Source organism: Prionailurus viverrinus, chromosome D4 (assembly GCF_022837055.1).
Source record: "Prionailurus viverrinus isolate Anna chromosome D4, UM_Priviv_1.0, whole genome shotgun sequence".
NCBI classification, from domain to species: Eukaryota; Metazoa; Chordata; class Mammalia; order Carnivora; family Felidae; genus Prionailurus; species Prionailurus viverrinus.
Window position 1 is genome coordinate 13,019,677 of NC_062573.1, and position 21,758 is coordinate 13,041,434.

General features: G+C 39.5%; 1 long non-coding RNA gene across 1 annotated transcript in view; it reads right to left on the reverse strand.

The window, feature by feature from the left end:
• Positions 1–21,758, reverse strand: part of LOC125150100 (uncharacterized) — a 215,011-nt gene that overhangs the window by 132,607 nt on the left and 60,646 nt on the right. The gene's annotated exons all lie outside the window — the stretch shown is intronic.

A 21,758-nucleotide genomic window follows, 5' to 3' on the forward strand; every position in this document is an offset into this window, starting at 1 on the left:
CACAAACCTTGGACTCTACCTCCATCTTTGACAGAATAAAATAATGGTAGTTTGTCACCTGCTTTGACTCTTACCATCAGGTATGTTATTTTTCTTTAAAAATTGACTCCTGGGGCACCTGGGTGGCTCAGTCGGTTGAGCGTCCAACTTCAGCTCAGGTCATGATCTCACAGTCTGTGAGTTTGAGCCCCATGTTGGGCTCTGTGCTGACAGCTCAGAGCCTGGAGCCTGCTTCCGATTCTGTGTCTCCCTCTCTCTCTGCCCCTCCCCCACTCACGCCCTGTCTCTCTCTGTCTCAAAACTAAATAAAAACATTAAAAATTTTTTTTTTAATTGACTCAAGGGACGCCTGGGTGGCTCAGTTGGTTAAGTGTCCAACTCTGATTCAGGCCATGATCTCATGGCTCGTGAGTTTCAGCCCTATGTCAGGCTCTGTGCTGACAGCTCCGAGCCCAGATTCTGCTTCAGATTCTATATCTCCCTCTCTCTCTGCTCCTTCCCTGCTCATGCTCTGTCTCTCTCTCTCTCTCTCAAAAATAAGTAAACATTTAAAAAATTAACTACTTAAGAAATATTTCCTTTCTTCTTTCCCTTAGGTGAACTAAGCCTAAATATTAGAATAGAAAGGCAATAAAGATGCATTAACAGAATGAATTTATAACAGTACCAAAGGACACACCAAGGAAAGGAGAAAACACCCATTAGGACCAAAATTATAAGAGGAAAATAAGGATATCTAATTGTTATTGAAACCTGAAGTATATTATCTACTTGTCAGAACAACTTCATGAGACAGATATTATTATTATTATTATTATTATTATCCCCATTTTGTGAATGAAGAAGATAGATTCCATGAGAATAATTCACAAGCCCAAGACCGTACAACTCAATAAGGTGTTTAATCCAGAAGGCCAAGTTTCAGACCCTTTCTTTCTTCAGAGTATCAGAAAAGGTTTTCTGAATGCTAAGAGTGTTTTTAGGTCTCTGAGTAGATCCTGTTCAATTTGGCCCACATAACAAATATAGTTCTTTCTAGATGCCATGGAACATCTATAAACGAGGTGTCCTTTGTCTAGGAAAGTGCCAGAACAATGTCACAATAGAGTCTTATATTTTTGCAAAGTCCCAGCTGGAAGAGCTCAACAAACTAAAGTACATCTTTCTTTGGACAAATGGGGAAGCTGAGGCTTAGAAAAGATGAGGAGCTTGCCCCAAATCACACGGCAAGCCAGTGCCAGAGGCAGCTCAAAGTTCACATCTCCTGGTACCCAGTCCTGGTTATATGAGGAAGGAGAGAGAGAGAGAGAGTAAGCAGTAGAGCCAAGTGGCCTCTCAAATGCCTTCTGGCTCAGGAACTTCCCAAAACTTGGAGTCCATGATTTCATAAATGGAAAAATACAAACCTTTTCCCCAGTAAAAACAGAATTGATTTTCCTGTGGGATGAAACAGCACATGCTTTGCATTTACTCAGAAAGTATTCAGGAACAATGAGAATTCTAGTGCAATTTTTGTTCTTCTGCTTCATCCCATAGGTTCCAGCTAAGTGGAACCAGGAAGATTATTTCCCACATGGTCTCAGTGGGCTACTCTTAACATTTGCTGCGATCTGAACAGTTACTGAGAGCCCAGGGGAACAATAAATGTTATTTTATTTTTCTCCAAAGTAAGCTATGTCACTCCCCACCTACACCACCACCAGCAATCACACCCTAGTTTGAAATGCCATATTCTTAGCATCTTAGAACAAGAAAAAACATGTTTAATGGAGCCAGATGTGATTTTCCTAGCTGATTCTGGGGCTATGGAGAATATAGTGCAATTGAAGGAACAATTATAGACAAAAATTGTGCATAACTTCATCTGGTTATTGTTAGTTATCTTCATTTTTACCTTTATTATTATTATTAATTATTAAATTAGGTCACTGAGAGTAAGACCTGAGCCTTACTAAGGTTTTTGTTGTTGTGTGTTTTTGTTTTGTTTTGTTTGAGTTTCCCAGTTTGCAGCTTCAGGATTAGAACCATTGGTAATGGGTTGAGTTACATTTTCCAAACTTACCTATAATAAAAAAGGAAAAGACAATCACCTGACATGACTGATAATGGTAAAAAACAAACAAACAAACAAACGAAAAACCTCAGGCCCCTCCCTGGATAAGTATACTTTGGGTGGAACCCTGGAATCTGTTTCCTTAGCTAGTATTTCCAAATAATTCTTGTTATTTGGGAAAGTTTAAGATCTGGCAAGTTTGGGAAACACAGAATGATGGCATGGACTTTTAATCACACCCAAGAGAGACATCCATTGACCAATAGTTTAGAAGACATAGGAGCTTTCCATCAGTACAGAAGAAAACCCAGTCTTGGACCAAGAGTTCACACCATAAGACTCTTTCTCCATAGAGACAGGCCCTTGCCCTTCCCTACATCCTACGCAGTGAGCGATGACCTAACTCTGCAAGCCTGCTCATCTCTTCTTCCCCCACCCATTCTGGCCCCTTCCACTCAACTCAGCTGTCTTAAGTCTATCTATCCTTCAGGGTTTAAGTCCAGTACAAGAATCCCTTGTCCCACCATCTGACATTGATTGATCCCTCCTCTGAGCTCTTGCTTCTTGAGAACTGCTAATGGTGACATCTTAATTTCTATTCATTCTGATTTTCTTGAAGATTCCACACAGGCATCTTGCCTGCCTGAATTACAAGCTCTTTCGATGTGCACAGACTGAGTATAGCTGCTAAAGGGAAACCTGCAGGAATGAATGCCAAGATTAGGTTCTGGGAGAGGAGGCTGCCTCCCCAGCAATGTACCCCAGTGCTTTACCCAGCAGCTGGCACACAACAACTCTTCAATATACATTCTTTGAATACATGAATAAACATATATATATATATATATATATTTCAAGCTATAAATAATTTAGCAAACACAAAGTTAAAATTAAGATCCTAGAAACTAACCTAGATACAACTCATGATTTGGGTTTGTTCTAGTGTCTCTACCAGAGGTTCTCACAATTTTTGGTACCAGAAGCTCTTTTCATTCTTAAAAATTATTGAGGATCTTAAAAAGTTTCTGTTTATGGGGGTTAAACCTATTGGTATGGACTCTATTAAAAATTAAAACTGATCATTTAAAAGTATTTCTCTTAAAATAACAGTAATAAACCCACTGCATGTTAATGAATTAACACAAATAATATACTTTGATGAAAAAAAATTTTTCCAAAACAAAAATAAATTAATGAGAAGAGTGCCACTGTTTTACATCTTGCAAATCTCTTTAATGGAATCCCAATGGAAGTCAACTGGATTTTCAGGTCTGTTTGCATTCTTGTTGCTTATGGAAAACTCCACCGTGTACAATGTGTCACTGAGAGTGACAAAGGACAATGATATCTTAATGTCATTATGGAAATAGCCTTGGCCTTGTGGGCCTCTTAAAGGGTCTTATGGACCCCCAGGAATCCCCAGACCACACTTTGAGAACCATTTCTCCACACATTTCCTAGTGTGTACAAATTCTACACACAGGAGGGAAAATTGATCAAAGGATCTGTTACCCTGCTTCGAAAGAGATATAAAGGTTTATCTCACTAAGATAAATCCTTATTCACGAGGGTGTCATAGCAGAGAGACTCAAATGCACATTCTCATTAAATGACTAAAATACCATAGATGATAAAATTCACAAAAAGCTTATCTTCATGAAACAGAATATTCATAGCAGCTGCATGAAACCATAGATTCTACAATGGCTCTTCTAACTTATACCTTACCATCTTTCTGTGTCTTTTCCTGAGCCTTCCAAATGATCAGGTGTTTTAGCAAGGAAACCAAGTGCGGCATAAGATGGCAGATGATTATGGTTTTTAATTCCCATAAATGCAGATGGATCCCAGAATTTTCACCATCTAGCTCTTCTCTGTTCTGTCCTCCCGTCCCTTATAGCCTAAGGTTGTTAAAAAGTAAATTTGTATTGAATGGCCTCACATGGATTACTTACCTCATGGGTGGTCAGTTAAAATATAGCTTAAAGTTTGCCACAGAATACAAGTTCAGAATTCTAACTGCCTGGATTTAATTCCTGGTTTCTCCACTTACTAGCTGTGTGAATTAAAGCAAATTACTTAAATTCTCTAGCCTCAGTTTCCCCCTATCTATGAGGAAAGTGATCATTGTACCTATTTCTTAGAAGTGTTAAGAGGATTAAGCAAATTAATACATGTAAAGTACTTCAGAATAGTGCATGACAAATAGCAAATTGTCAGGAATGATTAGTTATAATATATCTTTAAAGTTTCTTAAAAGGGACAAGAGTAAATTTTTGTGATTAACCTCACGAACCATAACTTAGCATCACTTGTAAAGATTTGTTTGCAGTAGTAATTTTAAGGCTGAATTCACTTAAAATAGCTTTACCCTAAAAAGATCAATTAATTGAGGTACCACTATGAAGTCATACGCTAACAAAATTTTAAAAAGGGAGCTTGAAAATTCATACCATTACAAGCAAACTGTGGGAAATACCACCTTTCCCCAAAGCATTTGTGCATACATTAGTAATCAGCTTTGCTCTAGCAAGTACCAAATGCCAATTAAATTTGAGTTGACCCTTGGGTTAACTGTACACCAAGAGGAATTGTTAATGTCAAGCATTTACTGAGAACTAACAGATGTAACAAGTACACATTGAATATCACTCCACATAAACCTCACAAGGTGAAAAGGACACCCTAGAGCAGCTTGGAGCAGACAACAGTCCTGCCCTCAAAAACTGGTAGAGAGCTCCACATATATGGAAGAGTGATACAAACACAATGTCCTAAATACTCAGACACAGTTAATAAAAATGCTTATGAAAGAGGAAAAAGAAGGTCATTTCGACTTGAGGAATCTGGGAAGACTTTGCCAAGGTGGTATCTTTTGAGGTGAGTGTTGAAAGATGGGAGAGACTTCACCAAAAGCATGTGAAAGAAAGGGAAACTGCATTAGCAGAAAGCAAGAGTTGGCATGGTTGACTGATATAAGAAGAGCATAAGGCGTCAGTGAAAAGCTTTATTTGGAACTGAATGGAGCAGGTCTTCCAAGCAAGGCTACAAAGTCTAGACTTCACTTAAAAAGTCAAAGGGCAGCCTGAGCAACAATAGGTATAAAGTCATGTGATCTACATCTTGCTGTTTTGTCACTGATTACTGCAGGATGGGTGGAAAGGAAGGCACTGGAGGAGAGGAAACCAATTATGAGGCCATGGCAACCGTCCAAAGGCAAAAGTGGTTGGGGCATTTGTGATGCAAAAGGAAAGGAGGATGTGATATTTATTTTAAAAGAAGAATCCAGGGGCACCTGGGTGGCTCAGTCGGTTAAACGTCCGACTTCGGCTCAGGTCATGATCTCACATGGGTTCGAGCCCCACGTCGGGCTCTGTGCTGACTGCTCAGAGCCTGGAGCCTGTTTCAGATTCTGTGTCTCCCTCTCTCTCTGATCCTCCCCCGTTCATGCTCTGTCTCTCTCTGTCTCAAAAATAAATAAACGTTAAAAAATTTTAAAATAAATAAATAAATAAAAGAAGAATCCAGAAGATTTGGGACTAATTAGGTGTTGGTGGGAAGCTATTCTATGCTAGACCAGGGCCATGTGTGTTAGAAAAGAATTTTTGAGACATCTCCAAAAAGGTAAATTTGAAAAATATATTGGACTGAAGAAAAGAAATAACTCAGGGTTACCTGATTCAGAGTAAGGAATAAGGAAGGAAACAATCCCACTAGAAAAATAATAAGAAAGAACTCTTACAGATTAAAAAGAAAATGAGCGGCGCCTGGGTGGCTCAGTCAGTTGGGCGTCCGACTTCGACTCAGGTCATGATCTCACAGTCTGTGAGTTCGAGCCTTACATCAGGCTCTGTGCTGACAGCCCGGAACCTGGAGCCTGCTTCCGATTCTGTGTCTCCCTCTCTCTCTGCCCCTCCCCTGCTCATGCTCTGTCTCTCTGTCTCAAAAATAAAATAAAAAAAAATTTTTTTAATTTTTTAAATTAAAAAAAAACAAAAAGAAAATGAATATATCATTAGAAAAATATGCCATGGATATGAACAGGCAATTCATAAGAGAAGAAATAAAAATGATCAGGAAATATGGAGGAAAATGCCTAGCTGAATTGAGACACAAACAAATAAAAATATGATAGATCACTTTTTGCCTCTAAGATTTGCAAAAAAAACACATAAATATTGGTAAGACAGACTACCCAACAGCATCCTTCCTTGCCAACAGAACTCTAGGTTTTTTCAGTTAGTCAGATTTTTCCAGTTAGCTCTATATTTCCAGATCCTAATCCAGCCCCACCCCATTAGGGAAGAACCTTGATTAATCTGAGCCAAAATTGGTGATTCCATTCTGAATTGGTGATTGGCTTGAGAAGGGGCATATATTTTAAATCTAGCTAATAGTATGGGACAAAAACATATTGAGATGGATGAGAAAGGTCTTACATGGATCTAGCTAGAGTGTATTATGCTAAGTGCAATAAGTCAGAGAAAGACAAGCACCATATGATTTCACTCATATGTGGAATTTAAGAAACAAAACAGATGAACATATGGGAGGGGAAAAAGAGAGAGAGAGAGAGAGACCATAAAAGACTCTTAAAGACAGAGAACAAACTGAAGGTTGATGGAAGGAGGGAGTAGGAGATGGGCTAGATGGGTAATGGGTATTAAGGAGGGCACTTGTGCTGAGCACTGGGTATTGTATGTAAGTGACGAATCACTAAATTCTACTACTAAAACCAATATTGCACTCTATGTTAACTAGGATTTAAATAAAAATCTGAAGAGAAAAAAAATTAAATAGTCTTAGAAATAGTTTCTTAGGTCTCAGAAAGAGAGCTGGAGGCATTTCAGTACCCACTCTATTTGCCCCTGGATGCATGAGGATGAAATGCCTGGAGTTGCATCTATCTTGAGAAAATGAGGAGACCAAACTAACATGCTAAGAATGGCATGGAGGAAAAGGAAAGAAAGAAAGAAAGAAAGAAAGAGGAAAGAGAAAAGAAAAGAAGAAAAAAAGAAAAGAAAAGAAAAGAAAAAGTTTGGTATTTGATGTCATTCAGCATCAAAATTAACCTATTTTGGGATCCTCTTATCTTAGGATATCTTGTTATGTAAGATTATTTTTTTGTCTTATTATTTAAGTCACTTTTATTTGGGGTCTTAGTTTCTTGAAGAGCCCTCAATACCATTTGAGCTTCTGTGACAACAATTTTTACCTACACAGTAGCTGCTTAATAAGTATTTGCTGAATGAATGAATGAATGCCTGAAGCCTATGAGAATGAGAATGAGAAGTGCCCAGAAGAATCATAAACTTCAAGTTGGGAAGGTCTTGGAGATCCTGTAGATTTCTGAGAAATCTCAAGGAATCAGTGAAAATGAGTGAGAAAATAGAAACTAAATCAGGTTTGGGACTTCTCCAGACCAGCCTCCAACTAACTCACTGCTTTCACCCAAGAGTATTTCTCCCAAAGTCCCGGTTTGGGAGAAACCAAGGATCTCAGGATTGGCTCTTTGCCAAAGGATCCAATGGCATCAATCCTGAGAGGGGATGGGTCTCCACCCAGGAAAAATGAAATGAAAAAGTCCCCAAATCTGATATGCATAGGAGAATCCCTTCTTTCGTTCTTCCCTGGGTGTTGCAGCAGAGCATGGTGGCTGAAATCCAAGTGGGAGAGTTTGCTGGGAGTGGCTCTGTGGGTTCCTCTTTCATCACATAAGTTTGTTCAAACTAGTTCTGCTAAAAGTTGTGGAATTCTACTGGTGAGTTCATGAGCGAATTCACTTTCTCTCACAGAAGCAATTCTTTCTTGTGACAGCCTCAGCCTTCCCTCCAGATGAGACATCTGCTCTTTTTTGTTGCTGCCTAATTAATTCTTTTGGATTCTGCAATTGGTCATGAAATATACTCTGTCTTCCCTCCAAATTTAAAATTCAAATGTTAGTTAACTACTCAGAAAAAAAATAGGACCTTATTTCATGCCATGAGTAAAAATAAATTTCATAAGATTAAAAATTTAGATCTTAGAACACCATAAAAGAAGAAAAATATAAATGAATATTCATAACATCTTATAGTTATGATATATTTTCTAAATATGGTACTTTTTAAAGTAGTAACCACAAAAGAAAAGATAAATGGATTTTCTGTAAAAAAAAAAATTTTTTTAACTTCTTGAGTGGAAAACTGAAACCTGGGGTGGGGGGCAAGAGTGAGAATGTGAATAACTTGTCATTGTGCTTTTTTATGTATGTAGATTCTCTTTGGAAATCATAAAATAAAAATTCAAAATTTTAAACTCCTATACTTAAAAAAATCAAATGCAAATAATATGCCAAAAGGAAAATGAATTTGCAATATCTACCACAGACACAGGCTATTGTATTTAATATATGAAAAGCTAGTAAATATTCATAATGCCATGTAGCCTTTTGATCAGAAATGGACTTTGCAGACAGACCAAGTGAGTCAGTTCCAGGGCTACCTCTTGCCAAATGTATGACTTGGACCATATTCTCTCTTTGTCTCAGTTTCTTTCTCTGAAAAATGAGGATAATGCTCTTCTGTGGTATAACAAGAAAAATAGTTGGTCTTTGTCCCCACCTCTTGGCATGGAACTCCTTAAAACCCTTGATATTTCCTGAGTAATAAGGATGATAGAAGCATCTATTGTTCTAATGAGGTGACTCTTGATGGGCCCCTAGACAGCTTCAGCATGGAAGCTGGTCCTAAAAAGACCAAGGCTTGATTACAAGCTTGGAACTTGCAGCCCTACCCTCCAATCTCCAGGGAGGGGAGGAGGCTAGAGAAAGAGTTAATCGCCAATGGCCAGTAAGTTAATAAATCATGCCTACGTAAGGAAAACTCCTAAGTGACAGAGATTTGAGAGCTTCAGATTTAGTGAACACATCAAGGGGTTAGGAACATAAAACATCCCAACAGGAACAGGGGTTCCTGTACTCTGGACCCTTCTGAACCCAATTCACCTCTTCATCTGGCTATTCACTTATATCCTCTATAATAAACCCATAACTGTAAGTGAAGTGCTTTCCTGAGTTTTGTGAGCCTTTCTAGCAAACCATCAAACCTAAGGAGGAGGTATTGGGAACCCCCAATTATATCCAGTCTATCAGTGACCTGATATTTGTGACTAGTGTCTGAAGAGAAGACAGTCTTTTGGAATGAGCCCTTATGTCTGCAAAGTCTGATACTAACTCTAGTGGTGAGTGGTAGGATTGAATTGAATTTTAGAGCAGCTAGTTGGTGTCAGAAGTTAGAGAAGTGATATTGGAAAAGACACTGTATATCTGGTGCCAGGAGAAAAAAAGCCTCTTACCTCCCCTAGAATTCAGATAGAATTGATGCAAGACATTTAGCAAATAGTGGACCTTGACCAAATATTAGTATTATCATCAATACTAGAAAAAAAAAAAGGTGAACCCAGCAGTTGGAAAACAAAGATCATTAACAAGTAAACCAAGAAAGAAGAAAAGCAAATGATCAATCAACATAAATAGGATCATCAAAGAAATGCATCTTAAAATAAGATAGTATTTTCTACTCATTTAATTGCCAAATATTAAAAATAATGGCAATGTCCAGTGTTGGCAAGAGGTCACTTCAATGATAGTATAAATGGTATGAACTTCCTCAATAACAAAGAGACAATATGTGTCAAAAGTCTTAAAAAAATTATATGCACACTCTTTGACCCCACTATTTTATTTCTGAGAATGTATCCTAAAGAAGGAAAGAAAAACATTAACTTGCACAAATAGTTAGCTGTAAAAATGCTCATTATGGCACTAGTCATAATAACAAAAAAAAAAAAGCCATCTAAAAGATGAGCATCCAGGGGAAGCGTTAAATAAATCTTAATTCATCTTTAACAGACTATAGTGCAGCTTTTACAACAAAAATGTTTAATGGCAAGAAAGATTTTCATGATATACCAAGGGATTAAAGGGAGGTTATGGAACAGTTTATGTAGTATGCCAACATGGTCCAATGCTGGAAGATCCATCCTCCTCGGCATCATAGACTTAACTATATCCTCCCATGAAGGAAAGAGGGCAAAAGCTCTCTGGGAATCTATATATTCTAGAAGGAATCCCATTCACAAGGCTCCACTCTCATGACCTAATCACCTCCCAAGGGCCCCACCTCCTCATATCATTACTTTGAGGGTTAAGATTTCAACATATGAATTTTGGAGGGACACAGACACTCATTCCATTTCAGATAGGTTCCCTCCAGAGGTTCCTTCGCTCTTGCAAAGACTAAAGTCAAAGTTTTCTGTTAAACATTCTACACACCCGGAGTCAGCCACCTAATTGAAAAGTGAAAACCACAAGTAAAATCTTTGGCAAAGCAGTACTTCACCAAATGAAAAAATAGTGCGTAACACTCCTTCCTAGCTCCATCACCCTCAACACACACATTTTTATTTCAGGGAGGAAAAAGTCCAGGAGAGGGGATTAAAATTTGTACAGAAACCCAGAGTGGTATTCACGGAGTCATATTTGCCTAAAATCTCTCAGTGAAGAGTGAAGATCCCAGTGAGAATCAAAAGCCCTGTGGAGACTTCCAGTCAACTTAACTTGAGCCTAGGTAGGGCTGCAGTTCATTTCTGTGGTCAAAACCCAAAGAATAATCTCTCTTACCTCTATGCCTAGCCCTTGACTGCCAAAAATATGCCAGGCATGGTGCCCAGTCAAGGCTGTCTCCAAGAAGCATCCTGGAGAAATTTGGAGAATTTCAGAAATCTCTGGCTGCAAACAATGGTCATTAATCAGTGCATTAACAATTCAAAGGTAATGACTGACAATCAAATTTGCCCCTTTATAAACTCCAGCCAAGCACTGTGCTATGTTGTCTGCGGTCTGCAAGTTTATCTCTTCTCATCCTCTTAGCAATACAGGGCTGCAGGTCTATTAGAGTTGTTGTGGTTAATACTATCTCCACTTTAAGATGAACAAACTGAGGCTCATTGATGTCATTCAAGACCTAAAGGCTAGTGAGTGGCAGATCTGGGATTCTTGTCACCTCCCTAGTCTCCCCTCTTCCCCATCCCTGATCTATTGTCCCCCGTCTGACTGAGCTATTTGGAGTTTGTTGAAGGTACCAGGCATTTCACTTCCTCTGTGCCTTTGTGGAAGCCTTGGCCCCTGCTGGGGGAGCCCTGCCCCTCCCTTTCCCCCTCATTTGGCTCACTGTATTCCTATCCATCATTTAAGACCAGCTGGGCAGTTACTGCATCTAGGAAAACCTCCTAAACCTCAGGCTCTTCAGGTTAAATTAAAAACAGAGATATTCTTGCCCTTCTCTGAATGTGCCACAACCATACTTATTTCTATGTTTTATGAATATGGTCTTCCTTCCACATAAAACATTCTTTACTCACATGCACACACACATGTGCATGCACAAACATGTATATCCATGTACACTTACACACATGCATACCAACACCTCTTTCCCCTAATCCTACTCATCCTTCAGATATCCTAGAGGTCAAGAGCTCTAAGAAACCTTACTTGTTTGGTGCCCACAGCCCCGCCCCCCAAGGGTGGTATCTTTGCTTTGTGGCCCCACACAAGGGCTTCATTCCTATCACATTCTTCACACTGGTTTGTCATTTTTTCCACATCATGACTGAACTTTCTCAAGGTGGCAACTGTCTCATTGTCCCCTAGGTCAGAGTCAGTCACATAACAGGTGCTCAATAAGTACTTGTTGAATCAGTGAATGCTCACCCTGCCTGCATCCTTCTCTGCCTGTGCTCTAGACTGTGGAAATAGAGAATTATGTGTTCCAGCATCTGGTTTCAGCTTTGGTTGGTATTATCATTGAAACCAGAGGCCCCATGCTTCTATGGCAGGAAATGAAGAATCCTTTAAAAAAATCAAAAGAAATTTTTGGCAAGTACTTTTGAGAATGAAACATGCTGGCTAGACAATATCACATTTCCAACAATTAGAAATAACTTGGGGTGGAGGGAAGCATTAGTCAAGAGGAGGAAAGAAAGGTCTTTACCATAAATTAAATCCCCGATACTATACAAAGTCATCATGAAAAGGAGTTGTTCATTTACAGGAAAACTTCATATGAACTCCTCCCTCCACTGTGATCGTTCAGTAGTCACCTTGATACTAAAACACTTTGTTTGCTTTGGGAAATTGTATTGATTTACCTTATATTTGTTAAGAGAAACAAAACTTATTTATCATGTATATAATAGATAACTCATTGACTTACAATCTCACACACTTGGTCATATCTCATCCCAGTGGTAGTTAAAATGGTAGAGATTCTCTTGGAATTAGGGAAAAAATGTCTGTAAGTTTTTTCTTCCATATATAGTTTATGTACACTTGATATCACCTGATGAAAATATCAATTTCCATCTGTGGTCTTCCCCCCCAAAACCTATAACTCTAGTCTAATCGTGAGGAAAATGTCAGACAAGCTCTGATTGAGGGGTATTCCACAAAATATCTGATCAATCCACCTCAAAACTGCCAATCTCATCAAAAACAAGAAAGTCTGAAAAACTGTCATATCCAAGAAGAGCCTAAGAAGACACGATGACTAGGGGTGCCTGGGTGGCTCTGTAGTTTGAGTGTCCATCTGACTCTTGATTTCAGCTCAGGTCACAATCTCATGCTTGGTGAGGTGGAACCCCACATCAGACTCTGTGCTGACAGTGTGGAGCCTGCTTGGGATTCTCTCTCTCCTTCTCCCTATGTCCCTCCTCCATGCTCTCTCTCTCTCTCTCTCTCTCTCTCTCAATATAAGAAAATAAACTTAAAAAAAATACAGGACAACTAAAGGTAATGGGACACCTGGGATAGAACCCAACCTCAATGCTGAATCATAACTTCTTTCCATAATATGTACTTTTTCCCTCCTCGTCCAAAATGAATGCAGTGCTGTTTTCCACTCTTTTTTTCCTTTATAGTCCTCAAGCAACTCCTTCAAGTGATCATATAAATAGCTTGTAGCAGTAGAATGACAGCAGGAGAATATAAATGGGAGATGGGTTGGATTGATGATCCAGCTCTTCATTCATTCATATACCATGCCCTTTGTCATGTGCTTCTCAGTTTATTTCCCCACCCCTTGAATCTATGCTGGCCTAGTTACATGCTTTGGCTAAGGAGATGTTAGCAAACAGGATGCAATCAGAGGCTTGAGCATTTCAACTTGCTTCTTTTACATCTTCCATTGCCATGTGATCTGGCCTGAGCTAGCTTGCTGGAGGATGAAAGTCATGTGGAGCAGAGCAGAGCAGAGCAGAGGCACCCAGCCTTGATTAACCAACAGTCGCCTACTCCCAGACATGTGAGCAAGCTTATCCAAGATTGGCAGAGCTACTACCTGAGTCATAGATGACCACAAATACATGCACAAGCCCAGGCAAGATCAAGTCTAACCCAGATCATCTGAATCCCACTGACTCCTGAACTAAAGAAATATTTAATGGATGGTTGTTACAAAGCATTTTGTGGCAATAGAAAACCGATAATGCCCAACTAATACACAAATATTGGTCCATCCCAATGGGAAAGAAATTTCTTGGTAAGAATGAGAAGAAAAATTCCAGGAAGTCCTTCCTCCAGAAGAAAGGGCCAATAAGACATCATGACCTGTTATTTAATTACCAACTCTGGCTTCATCTCTGACCACATCCAACATTTACCCTTACTCTTAGTGATACTAAACACCCCAAATTTCCCTACCAGTATGGGGAGTCACTCTTGTATAGTGATTAAGCTTGTCAGACTCTGGTGTCAGACTGTGTGGGTTCAACTCTCCATCACTGACTTGGTTCTGTGACCCTGGGCAAGTCACCTGATTAGCTCTTTCATATATGAAATGGTGACAGTGATAGTACATACTCATAGGGTTGTAAGGTTCAAATGAGGTGTAAATTACTTTGAACCGGGCCTGGTACATACAGTATATACTCAGTAAATGTTAACTAGTAGTTTTTGTAGTAGTCATACCAGTAGTAGTTGTTGTAATAGTACTTGGTGGTGGTGGTAGTGGTGGCGGTGGTGGTGGTGGTGGTATTCTCAAGCTAACTTGTCTACCCAGAATGTCGAAAGAACTCTTCTTCACCTGGATAATTTCTAATCCTTCTTAAAGACTCGTTATTAGGGGCACCTGGGTGGCTCAGTTGGTTGAAGGTCCAGCTTCTGATTGCAACTCAGGTCATGATCTCACAGTTCATGGAATCAGGCTCCACACTGTTATAGTACAGAGCTTGCTTGGTATTCTCAGTCCCTCTTTCTCTGCTCCTCCCCCACTCACACATGCTTGATCAAGCACTCTCTCGCTCTCTCTCTTTCTCAAAATAAATAAATAAACATTAAGAAAATAAAAATACTCCTGTTGTCTCCTCCAAGGAGACTTTATTGGCCCTGATACGGCCCATCCTGTGTCCTCCCTTTGCACTATTATACATAATCTATTAACTTCTCTCCTCTGCATCCAGAATGGTGCTAGTAGTGAACCACCCCTGGAAGAAATCATAAAATAGTTATTCAAATCATTTTCTGTGTTTTGTGGCTCACATGAGACTCCCAGTTAAGAAATGCTGGAATACAGAGAGGCAGGACTAAGGAGCTTGATTCGTAGGTACCTCACATAAGAAGGACAGTTTCTTGATATTTGAGGCCTGGGAGGAAAAGAATGATCTAGAATTTTAAATAGAAGACTCTTGTGATCTCTTCACCTAACTCTCTCCTATGGTTTTTCTTCTCTCAGAAAATCACATCAAGTCCCCAGCTTCAAGAAGAACCCACCATGTAGACTTTTTTTTTTTACTTAATTCCAATTACAGATGTACATCACAGACTAGTGCTATAGGCATTGAAAGAAGGCACTCACTATACAACTTTTTATTTATGCCAGTAACTAAACTGCACTTTCTAGAGAGTTTGGTGAATTCCATGTAAGTCCAAATTTAAGGTAACCACACATGTAGGGAGAGGACCCATTTTTCCTAACAAGATATTAATACAAAAAGTAATTTTTGGCTGAGCTGAATATATAACACTTTAGGGATAAACAAGAAAGATACATCATTCTGTTCACAATATTTAAAATAATCTAAAATAATGTCACATGTAAGGGGTGCCTGGGTGTCTCAGTCAGTTGAGCGTCCAACTCTTGACTTCACCTCAGGTCATGATCTCACCATTTGTGGGATCGAGCCCCATGTCAGGCTCTAGACTGACAGCAAAGAACCTGCTTGGGATTCTCTCTCTCCCTCTCTCTGTCTCTGTCTGCCACCCCCCTCTCTCTCTCAAATATTAAACATAAACACTTAAAAATAATAAAATTATATCATATATAAATTTTCATTAATGTGAAAAGATTCCTTTCTCCCACATGCATGTTCAACATCAATGTCTTTGTCATCACTAAAGCCATGTTTTGAGTCACCTAACCCAGTTTTCCAGAGCATATCATCTATACTTCTGGTTAAGAGCTATGGGTTAATTCACAAATTGTACTCACACTGCAAATGTAATCTCAAGCAACAGTACCCATTTTCCAGACATTCAAAGATTTTGTTTTCATTTTGTTTCATCTGGTGTGTATGTGTGATATTCGAAGCATAACCACTTAGTTCTACTGTTTTATGAAGCCATCTGTTAAAAGTTCATTTGAACTTTTACCTATCGCTTACATTTGGAAAGCAGAGCCCCCCAAAATTTTTCAAATCTGAGTTAGATTCTTTTGCCTCATTCTAACTAACTACATCATATTACCTCAGTAGGCATCCGAACCTTGCATTGCTTGAGATCATTTCAGACTAATTATCTTCTTCCACCATTATATTGGTGATGGAATAAAATACATTGTGAAAGCATCACTTACTCTGTGACACTCCACAGGACAGGAGTTGAAGTTGAAGAAACCCCTTTCCTTAGGGGTAATTAGGTAATGGGTGGGTAAAGACCTTGTCTTATATTGGGGCATACACAGTAATACTTTTTATAAAGTCTATCTCATCTTATGAATAGTGCAAATAATATTGCAATGTATTTTTTGGTGTTACAAATTTTAAGTTGTTAAATCTTTACATTTAAAATAACATGAATTCTAAGGTCTTGTTTTTTAATATGTATTTAAATGGCAAGTTCCCCAACATGTAAATAAAGCCTGCCCACATCAGTCCCTCTCCCCATATACAAAGATCTCCATTCTTCTTATCTTGCCTTTTTGCTTTCTCATTCACTCAAGCATGTACTCAAGCAACACTGAAATTCATTCATTCACTCAAGCAACACTTTGAAAGCCCCTGCAATCCTTAATGTCTTATTAGCTCACAAACATCAAAAGACAGATTTCCTCATGTTGCCACAAATAAATGGCATGTGAAACAAATGCATTCCATAATATGTATCATCTTCATTAAACTTGGTTATTTCTTGTTCTAGTTTATTTCTTGTAGAGTTGAGTCTTTTTCTCTTGCTTTCTAAACAGTGTTTAAATCAGGTTCCTTTATCAAAGTCTTGAATTTTCAGGTAGCTCTCAGCATGACCAAAAATGGAAAGGCTGGAATGGACCAGACACTGAAGGGGAATTCAGGATGCTGGCCTGCCTTAACAGCAAGTTCATGCCAGAAGATGGTGAGAGAGAATGTGCAACAAGAGAACCTGACCGGATATTTGGACATTACTTTAGGCAATGGGAAGACGCTGAATATTTTTTAGCTAATCACAGATGTTAAAAAAAATTACAGGCCATTTAACATAATGGTTAAGACTGAGCACACACAGTCTTTGGAATAAGAAAAGACATTACATTCATATCTGGTTGCTTAATAACTACAGGATCTTAGACATCTCACTTCCCAAAAACTTCTGTTATTTGGGTGAACATAATAATATACACCTCAGAGAGTCATTGAGTGAATTTTTTTTAATACATGAAATTTATTGTCAAATTGGTTTCCATACAATACCCAGTGCTCATCCCAAAAGATGCCCTCTTCAATGCCCATCACCTATCCTCCCCTCCCTCCCACCCCCCATCAACCCTCAGTTTGTTCTCAGTTTTTAAGAGTCTTTTATGCTTTGGCTCTCTCCCTCTCTAACCTCTTTTTTTTTCTTTCCTCTCCCCCATGGGTTTCTGTTAAGTTTCTCAGGATCCACATAAGAGTGAAAACATATGGTATCTGTCTTTCTCTGTATGGCTTATTTCACTTAGTACCACACTCTCCAGTTCCATCCACGTTGCTACAAAGGGCCATATTTCATTCTTTCTCATTGCCACATAGTAATCCATTGTGTATATAAATCAAAATTTCTTTATCCATTCATCAGTTGATGGACATTTAGGCTTTTCCCACAATTTGGCTATTGTTGAGAGTGCTGCTATAAACATTGGGGTACAAGTGCCCTTATGCATCAGTACTCCTATATCCCTTGGGTAAATTCCTAGCAGTGCTACTGCTGGGTCATAGGGTAGGTCTATTTTTAATTTTTTTGAGGAACCTCCACACTGTTTTCCAGAGTGGCTGCACCAGTTTACATTCCCACCAACAGTGCAAGAGGGTTCCCATTTCTCCACATCCTCTCCAGCATCTATAGTCTCCTGATTTGTTCATTTTGGCCACTCTGACTGGTGTGAGGTGATATCTGAGTGTGGTTTTGATTTGTATTTCCCTGATGAGGAGCGATGTTGAGCATCTAGTCATTGAGTGAATTTTAAAAGACAATGAATATAAAATGCTTAGCATAGAACCTGGAATACCATAGGTGCTCAATAAATGGTACCTATCAAGTCATGTTTGGGTAAAATTCATTTGTTAGGAGTGGGTGAGAGGCAGGAAGATGATTACAATATATAGGAAGTTTTGGATAATGGCTTGGAATCTTATAAAATTTGGTGATTAAGAAGACAAGACAGAAGATAGATTAAAGATGACCATCTAAACAGTGAATGTTAGTGTCTTCCAGAAGGAATGTTGGGACAGAGAGAGAAAAAAGGATAAAAGCACTAACGATGACCCAAGATAGCCCAGTTAAAGAGCTAAGCAAGTGAACTTTGGCACTATTCCAAAGGAATGTCAGAACAGGGAGAAGAAAAGGATAAACTTGCTTTTAGACACATTGAGTTTAAAATGATCTTGGTACAGCTGGGGCATGTTCACTAGGAAGTTGAAAACATGAAACTCTCAAGAGATAAGTCACAGTAAGAGAAAGTTTGGAAAGGCTTCTATTGTCCACAAAGCGGGGAAAACCTGAACCTCGTGGAGTCCATGGAAAAGGCACTCTTACACACTTGATTTTATTCTGATTTTATTTCCTTCCCTGATCAACTCAAAGCTCCAAGAGAACAGAAGACCTGTGAACAGGAATGCTTAGCACAGAATCTCCAAAGCCAAGCTCTGGGTCAAGCACAGACTAGACTCTCCTGGAACATGTTCTTCTATTTATTTATTTTTTATTTGTGCTTCCTTGGCTTCTTTATTTTTTTTAATATGAAATTTATTGTCAAACTGGTTTCCATACAACACCCAGTGCTCATCCCAACAGGTGCCCTCCTCAATGCCCATCACCAATTTCCCCTTCTATCATGTATGAGACAATGAGAGACCACAGCCAAGTTCAGGTTTGATACTAAGAATTTTATATTCATTGTCTTTTAAATCCATTCAACAACTCTTTGAGCTATATATCATTATGTTGTTATTACGTTTGCCTGAAAAACCGCAGCTTACATGGAATGAGATGCCCAAGATTTTGTACTTATTAAGTAATGAACTTGCTGTGGTCAATCTGATTATCTCATCTCATGCACCTTGGAAGCTCTAATCATCTCCTCCCACATCTTTGGTTTGTACAAACTAGGAACATAAATTACTAGTAGAAAACATCTTTCAAAACAGAGTTTTGTTGGTCAGCAGAATTATAGAATGGTAAGACCACCTCTGTTGGGGAAGAGATGGGAGATGCTTGTGGGCAGAGCTTTCAAAGGAGAGGGGGTGGATGCAGTCAAAAGCAATGCAAAAGTCAAGAACTCTGGAGGACAGAAAGGTGTGTGATTCCAACTTGGGAAAACAGCACCATTTACCTGGATTACCAAAACAGGACCTTCTTTGGAGGGCTCTGTCAAAGAGGATCTAGACGCATCCCTGATGGAAGAGAGAAGAAGGCAGCCAGAGTTGGAAGACCAGTTTGGCTCAGACTGCACCTGCTTGTGCAGCCCCTCCCTGCCAGGTTGGGACTCTCATTGCTCACACCTCACCAGCTTTGCAGGGTGCTTTCCTCTGTTTCATTTCCACACTATGAGCCTGCTGTGTCCCAGTGCCCGTGCCACTTTCATCATCCAACTGGAATGAATGCCACCTTCAGGTGTTCTTTTCCAGTAGAATCAATACTCATCTCTTTTTACAAATGGCAAGAGAGAGAGAGAAGGCAGCCACGGAAAGTCTAAAATTCAGATAACTGAAAGCCAACCACATTTGAACAAGCCTATGGTCAGAAAGGCTTTTCAAGACATTTCTACCACCATCATGATAGAGGGAATAAATAACTCTACCTGGTCTAAGAAAATCACACTACATAGATCAAAATGACTGAACCTCTTCTACCTGCCAAGATTCTATTGTCTATTTCCAAGGCAAAGTACGGCTTCAGGAAATATCCCCCCTTAGGCAACCTGAGTGTGGCTATAGTAAAGCATTCAGAATGGCCTGACCTCTCCCTTGAGGAAGAAAAAAGAAAAATCCCCAACTACTAGCCCTTGTGATTGGCTGGTCTATAGCAGAGGTGACTGCCAAAAATAGGGATTTAAACCACAAACCAAAATAGGAAACCACAATTTGAGGGAACCATGTACATACCTCTCTCCTAATCCTCTTGCCCCGGAAGGGGAAACTATCTAACAATCTGTGGACAGGGTCCAGGACTACTTTTCCTTCTTTGCAGCAATAATGAGTTTGACAGTTGGTGACCAACCTTGTTTTGCAAGAAGGAAGAGGAAATTCTTGCTAACCTCAGAGGCAGAGAATGCCAGGCCTGGGCAAGGCCTGATGATGCAGGAGAATGCATGATTATCACCCAGTTTTCTGAGTGTAATAACCTCAGAGTATGCTCTGAGGATGCACTGGAAAAGCGCCATCTCACTGTCTCATCAGGCCTAACGACCCCTTGCTGGTCCATAAGCTCCTCAAAAGCAGGGATTTTACCTGTCTTGTCCACAGGCCTTGATCTGCAGCTTTTGCCAATTTCCATTGCATAAATATTCTCCCTATGGTCAATTTCAAGCTGCCAATGTGATGTCAAGAGACAAGCAATAACACATCATTACATGGTATTTTCACCATTCCAATACAATAGCTGTGAATAATCTCAATATAATAGATATAGATAGTAAGGAAATTATAGTAATAGCAAAAAGTAATAAAATAATTAAGATATGATGTCTTGGAGCACCTGGGTGGCTTAGTCAGTTTAGCATCCAACTTCAGCTCAGGTCATGATCTCACAGCTCGTGGGTTTGAGCCCCATGTTGGGCTCTGTGCTGACAGCTCAGAGCCTGGAGCCTGCTTCCGAATCTGTGTCTCCCTCTCTCTCTGCCCCCCCTCACGTGTTCTCTGTCTCTCTCTCTCTCTTTCTCTCTCTCTCTCAAAAATAAATAAACATTTAAAAAAAAGATTTGAGGGGCTCCTTGGTGGCTCAGCTGGGTAAGTATCTGATTTCAGCTCAGGTCATGATCTCACAGTTGGTGAGTTCAAGCCCCACATTGGGCTCTGTGCTGACTGCTCAGAGCCTGGAGTGTATTTCGGATTCTGTGTCTCCCTCTCTCTTTCTGTCCTTTCCCTGCTCACACTGTCTCTCTTTCTCAAAAAAAGAATAAATATTAAAAAAAAAAGATTTGATGTTTTGAATATTCCTTGCCTTTGCTTTCATCATAATTCACTTCACTATAAGTTTATATAATTTCCAATAATGGCTATATTTCACAACCTGCCACAAAATTCTTGAAAATTTAACAAATGAGCTGATATGAGCAGGTTCCAGCACACCACTGATTCTAGTTACCTCTGCCCACAGTGTCAGTATCATCAGAATGGAGTGGGGCAATGCAGTATGCTTGGACATTAAAAGACTCCAGTGTCTTAGAATTCAAGGAAACTTTCAGGAAGATAAATTCTCCTTTGAACTTCTCTAAAAACACCTCCAGGAGAAAGTAACCCTCCTTTGGGATGATTCAACTAGGAGATCATTCAGTTCCCCACATTCCACACAAGTCAGCATACAGGCATACCAGACGCCTAACTTGTGAAGTTGGAATGATGGCATGACGTTTGGAGAAAAGAGCACAAACCATCACCTGTCTCTGCTACCACATGACTGTGTGGCTTTGAGCAAGTGACTTCATCTCCCGTAGCCTTTTTTTCATCATCTGCAGAATGGGGACAGCACCTACCTATATGTGTGGTTGGGAGGTTGATGAGATCACATTTTCCCACTGGCTTTGTGAACTGCGAAGCATCATAAAAATGTAAGGCATTGCTTCTATGTGGGGGATGATAGAGAAACCTACAGTCAGAAAGAGATGGGTGGGGAAGAAAGGAGGAAGGAGGTATTCAGTTTCTAAGAGGACAATGGAAGAAACCAGGAAGAAGAGTTTGGAGTAGGAGGAGGTTAAGGGAAGTGGGCGAAGAGGGCAGTGAGCAG